The 13,179-nt window shown below is 40.3% G+C and overlaps 1 protein-coding gene across 1 annotated transcript in view; it reads left to right on the plus strand.

The window, feature by feature from the left end:
- Positions 1–9,299: 9,299 nt before the first annotated feature.
- PPP2R3A (protein phosphatase 2 regulatory subunit B''alpha) overlaps positions 9,300–13,179 on the plus strand; it is a 181,869-nt gene continuing 177,989 nt past the window's right edge. Inside the window, exon 1 of the mRNA XM_023187834.3 lies at positions 9,300–9,456. The gene's annotated coding sequence lies outside the window, so the exon portion shown is untranslated. The remainder of the gene's footprint in view (positions 9,457–13,179) is intronic.

Genomic DNA, 13,179 nt, shown 5'->3' on the forward strand with positions numbered 1-13,179 from the left:
TGGGGTATATGATGTATATGATATGATGTAGGCATACAATGTGTACTAATCACATCAGGGTAAATGGGGTATCCATCACTTCAAGCACTTACAGGATTGCTTTCTTGATTTCTTTTTCAGACTGTTTTCTGCTGGAAAATAAAAACACTACTAATTTTGTATATTGATTTTGTATCCTGCAACTTTACTGAATTTGCTTATCAGTTCTAAAAGTTTTTTGGTGGAGTATTTAGGGTTTTTTTTTTTTTTTGTATACAATAGCATGTCATCTGTGAACAAGGCTAATTTGACTTATTTCTTTCCAATTTGAATGCCATTTATTTCTTTCTCTTGCCCAATTGCTCTAATTAAGATTTCCAGTATTATGTTGAATAAAAGTAGTGGAAGTGGGCATCCTTGTCCTGTTCCAGATCTTAGAGGAGAGGCTTTTAATTTTTCCTCATCAGTACTACATTAGCTATGGGTTTGTCAGATTTGGCCTTTATTATTCTGAGGTATGGTTTTCCAATACCAGTTTCATAAGAATTTTTATCATAAAGGGATATTGGACTTTACTGAATGCTACTAAAATAATCATATAGTTTTTGTTCTTGGTCTGTTAATGTGATGTATCATGTTTTTTGATTATATATGTTGACACATCCTTGCATCTCTAGGGTGAATCCCACTTGATCATGGTGAATGATTTTTTCAATGTGCTGTTAAATTTGGTTTGCTAGTATTTTGTTGAGGACTTTTGCATCTATGTTCATCAGTGACATTGACCTACAGTTTTCTTTTGTGCTGTGTCCTTGTCTGGTTTTAATATCAGGTAAATGCTGGCCTCATAAAATTAGTTTGGAAGTATCCCCTTCTCTTCCATTTTTTAAAGATTTTGAGTATGATTGGTACTAGTTCTTTAAATATTTGATAGAATCCAGCAATGAAATCATCAGATCCTTGGATTTTCCTTGATGGGAGACTTTTTATTACAATTTTTATCTCATTACTCATTATTGGTTTTTTTCTTTAGGTTTTTTATTTCTTTTTTTCTTCAACTTTTATTTTAAATTCAGGGGTACATGTGTAGGATGTGCAGGGTTGCTACATAGGTAAATATGTACCATGGTGGTTTGCTCCACAGATCATCCCATTACGGAGGTATTAAGTCTAGCATTTATTAGCCATTCTTCCTGATGTTCTCTATCCCCTCACCCCCAACCCCTGCCACTGACAGGTCCCAGTATGTCTTGTTGCTCTTCCTTGTGTCCATGTTTTCTCATTATTCAGCTCTCACTTATAAGTGGGAACATGCAGTGTTTGGTTTTCTGTTTCTTAATGGTTCAATCTTGGTAGGTTGTATGTGTCTAGGAATTTATCCATTTCTTCTAGGTTCTCCAATTTGTTGCTGTATTGTTTTTCAAAATAGTCTATGATGATTCTGTGTATTTCTGTGTTGTTATGTCTCCTTTTTCATTTCTGTTTTTATTTACTTCAGTATTTTCTCTCTTTTTTTCTTAGTCTAGCTAAAGGTTTATCAATTTTGTTTATCATTCTAAAAAACAATTTTTCGTTTCATTGATCTGTAATTTTTAGTCTCAATTTCCTTATTTTCTGCTTTCATCTTTACTATGTCTTTCCTTATACTAATTTGGGATTTGGTTTGTTCTTGCTTTTCTAGTTCCTTGAGGTATATCATTAGATTGTTTATTTAAAATATTTTTACTTTTTTTATGTAGGTATTTATTGTTATAAACTTCCCTCTTGCTACTACTTTTGCTATATCCCATAGATTTTGGAATGCTGTGTTTCCATTTTTATTTGTTTCAAGAAATTTTAATTCTTTTTTCTTATTTCTTTGTTGACCCATTGGTCATTCAAGAGCACGTTGTTTAATTTCCATGTGTTTGTGTAGTTTCTGTGGTTTCACTTGATACTGATTTCTAGTTTTATTCCATTGTGGTGAGAAAAAATACCTGATATAGTTTTTAGTTTTTTGAATTTGTTCAGACTTGTTTTGTGGCCTAAGATATGATCTATTCTGGAGAAGGTTCCATGTGCTGATGAAAAAAGTATGTATTCTTCATCATTTGGATAAAATGTTTTGTAAAAGTCAGGCATATTAGATCTAGTGTGTAGTTTAACTCTGATGTTTCTTTGTTGATTTTCTGTCTGGATAATTTGTCCATTACTAAGAATGGAGTGTTAAAAATCCCCTACTATTATTGTATGGCAGTCTATCTCTCCCTTTTAGATCTATTAATGTTTGCTTTGTATACTTGGAAGCTCTAGTTTTGGATGCATAAATATTTATAATTGTTATATCCTTTGCTGAATTGATCCCGTTTTCATTATATGACTTTCTTTGTCTCTCTTTACAGTCTTTAATTTGTAGTCTATTTTATCCAACATAAATATAACTGCTGCTACTCTTTTCCGATTTCCAGTTGCACAGAATGACTTTTACCACCCCTTCACTTTCAGTTTGTATGTATCTTTATAGGCGAAATAGGTTTCTTATAGGCGGCATATAGTTGGATGTTGTTTCTTTATCCATTCAGCCACTGTATGCCTTTTAATTGGAGAACTGAGTTCATTTACATTTGGTGTTATTATTCATAAGAAAGAACTTAACTACTGCCATTTTGTTGCTTATTTTCTGGTTTTGTAACTCCCCTTTTCCTTTCTTTGTTTTACTGTCCTCCTTTGTGGTTAAGTGATTTTCTCTGGTAGTATGCTTTAATTCATTGTGTCTTTTTTTTCTTGATAGCATTACCTTTTATTTGGCAATAGGAATACCCTTTATTTAGCAATAGGAATGCCCTTTATACAGAACTAGTGATTTCACATGCTTTATTTTCAAAATCAAAATGTTCATCCACATACTTCAGAGGACCATGGGTTCACAATTCATTCTAATGATGGTGTTTTTTGAACTATAGCCCACAATAACCACATATCCCAGTTTTTGTTTCTTTGTCTATGTTTACATACACTTTTGGGTAGCCAAGAGCTCCTCAACCAGTTACACAATATTACCCAACACTCTACTTACTTCACTCACAGGTTGCTCTGTTATCAAATCAGTGGCAAAGTTTACATTCACCTCTTTCTGACAACCCACAAACTGAATTTTCCTGGAGTCTTTATTATCATCAACCTGGCTGGCATGCATGACCTTGTCTCCAGTTGGCAAGGCCCATACCCCAAAACACCTGGCACCAGAGGGCAGGCTCCACACCAGTATGCTGCTCCAGACCAGCAGCTGGTAAATCATTGCTGCTGCTGTCTTCAATTGCTATTTTTAGTGAATCTATTACAGGTTTTGCATATGGTGGTTTTCATGGGGCTCAAAAAAATCTTACAGCTATAACAAGTTATTTTAAAGAGATGACAACATACATAAAAAATAAAAGAATAGACATGAAGGAAAAATAAAAAATAACTCTACACATTAACTCCATCCCTCCCACATTTTGACTTTTAGTTGTCTCAATTTACATATTTTTACAATACTTATCTCTTAACAGCTTGCTGTTACTATTATTATTTTTGATAGATTTGTCTTCGGGGCTTCATACTAGAGTTACGAGTAAATTGCATACCACAATTATAGTATTTAATTATTCTAGGTTTGTCTATGTACTTAATTTTACCCAGGGGTTTCATAGCTTCAAATGTTTTCTTTTTGCATATTAGTATTTTTTATTTCGGATTGAAGAACTCCTTTTAGCATTTCTTGTAAGATGGCTCTAGTGGTGGTGAATTCTCTCAGTTTCTGTTTTTCTGGGAAAGACTTTATCTCTTCTTCACAGTTAAAGGATAACTTTGCTGGATACATTATTCTTAGATTAAAGAGTTTTTTTTTCTTTTAGCACTTTGAAAATATCTTTCCATTCCATCTTGGCCTGTATGGTTTTCACTGAGAAGTCTGTTGCCAGACAAACTGGAGTTTCTTTATATGTTATTTGCCTCTTTTCTCTTGCTGCTTTTAGGATCCTCTCTTTGTCCTTGGCCTTTGAGAGTTTGATTACTATGTGCTTTGGGGTAGTGTTCTTTGTATTAGACTTATTTGGTGTTCTCTGTCCTTCCTGTACCTCAACATTTATTCTTTCTCATATTTTGGAAAGTTTTCTATTATTATTTCTTTGGATAAGCTTTCTACCACTTGCTCTTGCTCAACTCTCTTTTGAACACCAGTAATTTTTAGATTTCGTCTTTTGAGGTAAACTTCTGTATCTTGTAGATGGTCTACATTTCTTTTCATTCTTTTTTCTCTTCTGATTATATAAGTTCACATAGCCTGTCTTCAAGCTCACTGATTCTTCCCCTGCTTGATCTGTTCTGCTCTTGATGGCCTCTAATGAAATTTTTAGTATAGCAAGTGTATTTCTCACTTCCAAAACATCTATTGCATTATTTTAATTACTTCAATAGTTTTGTTAAATTTCTCTGATAAATTTCTGAAATGGTTTTCTGTGTTATCTTGGAGATCACCGAGTTTCCTTAAAAGCACTATTTTGGAGGGTTTTTTTCTATTTTTGCTTTTTTTTTTATTTTTGAGACAAGGTCTCACTCTGTCACCCAGGCTGGAGTGCAGCGGCACCAGCATAGTTCACTGCAGCCTCCAACTCCTGGACTCAAATGATCCTCCCACCCCAGTCTCCTGAGTAGCTGGAACTAGAGATGTGCACCACTATACCCAGCCATTGCTTTTTTAAGTTTTTTATTTGTAGAGATGGAATCTTCCTATGTTGTCCAGGCTGGTCTCAAACTCCTGGCCTCAAGTGAACCTCCTGCTTCAGCCTCACAATATGCTGAGATTATAGGCATGAGCCACCATGCCCAGCCAAAATTGCTGTTTTGAACTATTAGTCATAGAGGTCACATACTGCCATCTCATTAAAGTCAGTTACTGGTCCCTTGCTTTGTCCATTTGGGGAATTTGTGGTTCCCTGTTTCTATTGTTTCTTGTGATGTATATCCATGTCTTTGCACTAAAGGGTAATTTATTCCAGTCTTCTCTGTCTGACTTGTTTTGGGTTTTATTGAATATATTTGCTTAAAGATTCTTCACTGCTATGTTGCTGCCTCCTTTTCAGCTCTAGGTGGTGCCTTAAGCCCAGGTCCACCTCAGCTCTAGTAGATGGAAGGTATCCTGGGATATCCCAGCAATGTGGGAAAGCTGGCTAGGGGTTTGTGCCCAAAGTATCTGCAGAATGTACGTCCCATATCATGTTGCTGCTGAACAGACACTCTAATTTGATGTCTCCTTTGGCTGAGTTACAGAGCAGAGTTTCCACTTCTGGGGATGGTAGTCCTGCCTCCTGACTTTACCTTTGCCCATCCTCAGGGATATTTCTCCCTTAAGGGACTTGCAACATTTCTGTGGGCTAAGACAGGGACAAGTCTCCTGCCAAGGAACCCAAGATGGTGGGGAGCTGGTTGTCCACCTTGATCTCACTTTTTCCAGTGTATAAACTGTGATTTGGGGGGAAACTTTTTGAATGCTTGGTGCTGGACAGAATAGGGGGAGGGGCCCCCTGAACATGGAAGTTCTATTCTCTTACCACCTGCTTGGAGCTTTTGCACTTCTTTGAGACCCTGCAAACTGTCTCATCCTCATATTTCAGTTCTGGGATATTGTTGATAGTAATTTTGGTGTTGTGTATTTGGGTTTGGTCTTCTTTTTCTGGGGAAAAGGGGGAGCCAGCTTGCTTCTAGGCTGCCATTTTGGAACCAGAAGTCTCACATTTAACATGACTATTGATATGCTTGGATTTAAGTCTATCATCTGTTGTACTGGAAATTGGAAGTCTGTCGCACTTCTTTGATCTGTGAGTATATAGTTTTCATAAATTTTGGAAACTTTTGGCTAGCATTTCTTCAAATATATTTTGTCTTCACTCCTCTCCTTTGGAGATTCTACATACTAGGTCACCTGTGGTTGTTCTTTAGCTCACTGATGCTCTTTTCATTAACATTTTTTTTCTGTGTGTTTCATTTTGGATAATTTCTATTGATGTGACAAATCTTTTCTTTGGTAATGTCTAATTTGCCATTAATCCAATCTAATGTATTTTTATTCCAGACATTATAGTCTTCAGCTATAGAAATACAAATTGTGTCTTTTTTACATCCTCCCTTTTTAATATGTACTTAACTTTTTTGACACTTGGAATATAGTTGCAGTAATTTTTTGTTTGTTTGTTTTTGTTTTTGTTTTGTTTTGAGACGGAGCCACTCTGTTGCCCAGGCTGGAGTGCAGTGGCGTGATCTCAGCTCACCACAACCTCTGCCTCCAGAGTTCAAGTGATTCTCCTGCCTCAGCCTCCTGAGTAGCTGGGATTACAGGCACCTGCCACCACGGCCGGCTAATTTTTTTGTATTTTTTAGTAGAGACAGGGTGTCACCATGTTGGTCAAGCTGGTCTCAAACTCCTGACCTCAGGTAATCCACCCACCTCAGCCTCCCAAAGTGCTGGGCTTACAGGTGTGAGCCACCATGCCCAGCCATAGTAATTGTTTTAATGTATTTGTCTGCTAATTCTAACATCTGTGACAGTTTTGGTCTATTTTTGATTTGTTGATTTTTCTCTTCATTATGGGTTATAGTTTTCTAAATTGATCAAGCCTCTAGTAACTATCCTTTATGAGAAATACAAGGGTAGAGGAACATGTTAAACAACATCACAGCAATCAACAAAATGCAGAATGTGGGAAACTCCTTATAACAAGCAATCTATTTCTTCAACATAAAAGTACAAGGAAAGAAAAAGGTGTAAGACATTTTAACCAAATGCAAAGTGAGGACCTTGTTTGGATCATGACTGAAAGAAATAAATTACATAAAGCATTTATGAGAAAATTGGGAAATTTTGAACACTGTCTAATGTTAATAAATTATTACTTTAAAAGACAATTTAATGATTTTGTGGTTGTTTTTAAAAACAGACCTTATCATTTAGAGATGCATAGTGAAATATTTATGGATGAAAAAATAATGCTCCATGTGATTTGCCTCAAAATAACACAAGGAGGGAAAAAGAAGATGAGGGTACAGATGAAACAAATTGGTCATGGGATAATTGTTGAAGTCAAGTAATGGGCACATAGTAGTTCATTACATTATTCTGTTTCTGTTTTCAATATTTGATGTTTTTATACTAAAAAAATTTCAGATGTTTTCTTGTCTGATAAGACTTGCCCCACTCTCGTCCTACACCTCATAGAATTAATTGTGCTCATGACTGTTCCCCTACCATCATATAACTTAAACATTTATTTTCAAATCTTTCTCCCTTACTTGGCCATAAGCTCCTTGAGAACAAAGATTGACGGGAGTTTCACTCTCATCACCCAGGCTAGAGTGCAATGGAGTGATCTTGGCTCACTGCAACCTCCACCTCCCAGGTTCAAATGATTCTCCTGCCTCAGCCTTCCGAGTAGCTGGGATTACAGAAGCGTGCCACCACGCCCGGCTACTTTTTGTATTTTTAGTAGAGATGGGTTTTCACCATGTTTGCCAGGTTGGTCTCAAACTCCTGACTTCAGGTGATGTGCCCGCCTTGGCCTTCCAAAGTGCTGGAATTACAGGCGTGAGCCACCATGCCCAGCCCCTGTATCTTCTTTATTTTATATCATTTGTATTCCTACCACCTAGTACAGTCTGGGTACTCAATACATTGTGGTGAATTGGCAACTCTCTAGCCCCAATTCACCATGGTCTGCATGACAGAAGGACTGACTCTATTGTATTGAATCAAATTTCCAGTCAGGTATTGTGTCCTTTATAAATTCAAGTTATAATGTGTATAAACGTATGGCAAAAGGGCCAAAGGAGCCCTAATGTAAAAACACTGGCAATAAAACTGTCGAGACAAACCAAGAATCCAGGTTGGCAGGGTCAGCAGTTTTAACATTGTTTTATGGTACATTGTGTACTTCCCCTTCTTACAGATATGCATTGCACTGTGACCTTTGCAGAGTCCTGTCCTGCCCTGCCCTGCCTTTTCCACAGAATTGCTCTCAGTCTCAAGTAAGATACCATATGCATGTGCAAGTGCTTTTGAAATGGAAAAACAGTAGAAAGTTGAAAGTAAAATGGTCTTTTTCTCTCTAGGGCATCAAGGCATCTCATAGAGCACATTTTAGCTACTGGGAGGATTGACCTTGGGTGAAATTTCAGTATGTAAAGCTTGTTTAGGGTTATCTTATGTAATTTTTTCTTTCCTTGTGCTATATACATACACACACATATATATGTGCATATATGTACAATGCACATATATACACACACTCATATGGCACCTAGTATATGCCTGGTGCTATGCTAGGTGCTAGGGAGAAAGTGAGAACAACCCAGGTGCCCAGGACCTGTCCTCACAGCCCACCTAATTCTTTTAAATCTTTACATACCTCCCATCCCCCACCCCCATGCTCCTTACTCAAGGTATTCAATTTCCCAGTTGATTGACTTATTTATTGTTATTTACATGCTTATATATTTATAAATTTATCTTTTTATCAAGATTTTTACGAAGCTACTCAATTGGAGGTTCCTAATTCTGGAGAAATTTCCATTTTACAAATATATTCTTGAAGAGGGCATGATTATGGACCTGTCACCTTTGAGTACTGTGGCAGTTAGAAGGAGGGCAATTTTGGGAGGCCCTTCCAGGCTGTGTCCTTCCAGCTATTAATGAGGTTCTGTTTCAGAGCAGACTATATTACATGGTGTTATTAATAAATCTGGCGAGTGGTTATAAGGGTGTGTGTATTGGAATAATCCATTAAGTTGTACATTGGTTTTATATGGCTGTCTATATTTGTATTTTATTTAACAATAACAGTTAACAGTAAGTTAAAAATAAATATCACTTCTTTCAAAATTCACACAACTTCTTGGGCTGAGTGAAATGTGGCGCAGGTGCAGGACTCTGGGAAGACAGCAGTGCCAGGGAGTGTCTGGTCAGCAGCGCGCTGCCCTCAAGGGGCCTCCTTGAAGGCCCCTTGAAGAGGGCAACACAACTGATGACGATAACAATAACAACGATGACAATATTGACAATGATAATAACAGTAATAAATCCGAGCAAGAGACTCGAATCTGTCAAATAGCAGCGACCACTACGAATCGCATCGGAGACTGCCCTGGCCGAGGCCACAGCGGCTCTCGCGGCGCCCCTGGAGGCCCCCTTCCTGCCTTGGCCAGAGGGGCGGGGCGGAGGTTGGAGGCGGGGCCGGACCATGGGCGGGGCCTGGCGCGCGGGCGGGGCTCCGGGCCGGCCGCAGAGGGTGGGGCAGAGGAGGAGGAGGGGTAGGTGGGGGCCTGCGGGTGGCTGGGCGGGGCGCGCTCGGGCCTCCTCTTTTCACGCGCCGCATTCGCAGCCCGAGAGTCCGCGCCGCGGGGAGGCTTGGAGGCAAGCGCTGCCCGCGAGCCGAGACAGCCGTCGGAGGAGGAGCTGCGGGCAACGAGGTAGGCGCGGGGACACCGGCCGCACGGCCTGGAACCTTCAGCCCCCTCGTCCCGGGCAGAGGGGGTGGCGAGGCTGGGGGGCGGTGCGCGGCGGCCGGGGCGGGCGGGGCCGGGACCTGGGGGCGGGGACCGGCCTGGCCAGAGGGGCCACACGGAGCTGACTGGGCTGTGGAAGTCGGAATTCCAGGCGGTGCGGTGCCTCCGCGCAGCTGGCTGATCCCGGGACACGGCAGCCCGGGAGGTGTGGAAACTGCCTGCCCCGGGGGCGCCCGCGGAGGAGGGTAGGCGGGGGCGGCCTGGGCCCTCCCACTTTTCAGGGCTCCTGGGCCAGTTTGCCCGCACAGCCCTCGGGAACTTGTTAACAGGAAAGCCTGGCAGAGAAACAAATGCCAGCGTTTTGGAAGAACTGAGAGTCACGTCGTTAGGCGCTGAGGCTTTCTTTTCCTTCCCCGCCCCCTGCCCAACCTCGGCCCGACTTGGCCAAAGAAGGATGTGTCACCAGCTCCGGGCCGCGGGCGGGATTCCCGGCCCGCCAGCAGCCGGGGTACCTGAAACAAAGGTAAACGGAGGCCGGGCGGTCCCTGGCCCTGCACCGCGCCCGCGCTGGAGCGCCTCGGTGGGTCTTTCCCGCGCCGACCCGGCCGCCGCCGCGGAGGGGCGTTCTCCTGGGGGACCTCTCGATGGAAACCAGCTGGCCGGGCTTGGAGTTGATGTTGCATCCGAACTGTGTTGTGCTCACGTTATTCCCAGTCCTCCTACTCTGGTAAAGCTTAAGGAAATTTTATCCAGTCTTGGTGGTCAGCAAATGTAGGGGAAGACAAATTATTGTTTGTGAATTATAAGGTATTTTCTAATTAGGAAATGACCTGAAAACATTAAATTCTTAACACGTAAGCAAAAAAAGAGTAATTGCTTCCAACATCTGAGGAAGTGTTCCTCCTCAAATCTTCATTTATGTACAAAACATCCCCCACACCTTTGGTGCCAGGCATTTTTCTTTGTTCTTCCTTAGTCTCAGGCCTTAGTTTCTTGTAAACAGAGAACCCAGCCTCTAGACCCTAAGAATTGCCATACTAGGTCAGAGCATGGGCGTCCAGTTCAGTAGGCAGCCGGCTTCTGTTGTAGTAAAACAGTTTTGTTTTGTTTTTTTCTTGGTGATTTTGTTAAAAATTATCTCAATTTCTTTCAGTAGTATCCATGAAAGCCTTTTAAAAAATTTCTAAGCCACTGCTAATGTACACACACAATTTATTTACTTTTATTGCATCCAAATGGCCCTTGTATCACCTCTGGCAGAAGAACTTAATGGCATGAGATACTTGTGGGAAAAAAACTTAGATCTTTTATACAATCTAGGAGCTCAGAAATCTAGGAGATTTCTAGGAGAATGGGGAAACAGATCAAAAAGGTTTTTTAAAAACAAAGCTTTGGGAAAGTGTTACTGGGACCAATCTGGCTGTTGAGTTCACAAATATCGTTATCCACTGACAACCTGAACATTGAGCAGTTAAAGATTTATTTGTACTCATAAGTATTTGCATATTTTAAAATGTAGCTTAACATTCTGGAGAGTGAAAGGCCTGAGTTTATCTTGGGCTGAATTAATTTGGCTTTAATGTTCAGCTGAAACCAGCTACACTGAGAATGGAAGTTTTGTTTCAGCGAGAAAGGAGAAAAGGAGGTGAATAATTTTGGAGTATGGGGTACTTAAGGGGGGCACATGTTCAAATCATAACTTTGCTTTTAAACTCTTCAGAGACTCCTCATTGCCTCTGACAAACATAGTCCCCACTGATCTGGCCCTTGTTACCTTTCAACACACAGCTGAAGCTTTACCTCTGGCCTGAAGCTTTGCTTGACACCCCCCATCCCCCCAAAGTCACCATTTTAAAAAATCACCACCCTCAGAAGTGCAGTTGACAGCTGTTTTGAGTGTTATCGTCCTCTGAGTCACAGATTCTCATTTGTAGTTCTGTTGACATTTTAGGCCAGGTAATTTCTAGTTGTGGAGGGCTATCATGTGCAGCATAGGATGTTTAGCAGCATTTGTAACCTCTGCTGAGGAATGGAAACCGGTAGCACTCTACACACACAGTTGTGAAAATCAAAAATGCTTCCAGACATCACAAATGTCCCCCAGGAGGACCAAAATCACCCTTAGTTGAGAACTACTGTTGGGTGCAGACTGCTGCCTTAGCACTAGTGATGCAGCGTTGTCCTCTTTTGCTTAGGTGTTTACTATACTAAGCTTGAGGGCGGGAACAGTTACTCATTTATTTAACAGATTTCTGAAGGCCTGTTTTGCCAACTGAACACTAGGTTAGGTATGGAAATAAATTAGTAAAAGCAACTTTGCATGCCTGGACCTTATAGTCTAAAGAGGGTGACAGATGTATACATGTATAAATATACATTTATCTCATTACGATTGTGTTAATTTCTGGGAGAAGTACAGGCAGCTCTGAGTGCATAAAACAGATGTCCTGATGTAGTTTGGAAACTGAGGAGAGTTTCCATGGGGAAGTGACCTTTGAGGTGGACGGTGAAGGGTAAACAGGAGTTACTAGGTGAAGCGCACAGGAACAATATTCCAGGCAGAAGGAACAGATGTGAATACCTTGAGGAAGAAAGGAACAGGGCTGCTTTTGAGAACCTAGAAGCCAGAAACACGGAGAGTGATGACACAACATGAAGCTAGGAAAATAGGCAAGGGCAAAGTCCACTAGCAGTGGTTCTCAGTCCAACCCTCTCATCAGAACCACTAGAACTTAAACAAGATGGATGCCTGGGCCCTCCTCCATGCCTATTAAATCAGAGCATTTTTGGTGGGTTCTGCTCCCTCCCCCAGCCACCATTTTCCCTGTCTTCCAAAGGAATAACCACTGATACTAGTTTTGTATATCATTATAGACATTTTTTGTGGGCATTCAAGGAAATGCATATCTTTCCTCTTAGTGTTTTACACAAATGGTAGCATACTGTACACTCTGTTTTCTTAATGTCTTGGGAATCTTTCCACTTCAGTATATAGTTTCCTTATTTTTTTTGAATGACTGTACAGTATTTCACTGTATGGATATACCACAGATTATTTAACCATTCCCCCACTGACAGACATTTAGATTGTTTCCAGTAATTTGCCATGAACAGTACTGTGAATATGCCATTTCATATGTGTATAAATATAGGCTAATTCCTAGAAATGAAATTGTTGGGTCAAATACACAAACACATATATTTACAAAAGTATATATTTATGTAATGTGTGTATATGTGTATATATTTGTAATTATTGGTGATTATAAAAGATCATTCTGGTCATATTAGAATGGTTTGGAAAGAAACAAGATTGACTGTGGGAGACAGCTGCCCCTAATTAAGGTTACTGTGGATAACACAGGAGAGAAAATGTGGTGGCTGAGAGAAAAGAATGGTTGTATTGGAGATGAAGAGAAGCACATGTATTCATGAGATATATTTAGGAGGGGTAATTGATAGGATTTGGTGGTTGATATGGTACAAGGGTTGAGAGGGAGAAATGAGATCCTAAGATGACTCCCAGGGTTCTAGCTTGCCCAACCAGTGAATGGTGGTGGTGTTACCTGAAATAAAGAACATTTAAGGATAAATAGTTTTGAGATGAGTTTAAATCACAGTTTACATTGGGACTGCTGAGATTTTTCAAGTGAGAGGTCACTTAAGCATTTGACAATTCTAATTCAG

Source organism: Piliocolobus tephrosceles, chromosome 2 (genome assembly GCF_002776525.5).
Source record: "Piliocolobus tephrosceles isolate RC106 chromosome 2, ASM277652v3, whole genome shotgun sequence".
Lineage (NCBI taxonomy): Eukaryota > Metazoa > Chordata > Mammalia > Primates > Cercopithecidae > Piliocolobus > Piliocolobus tephrosceles.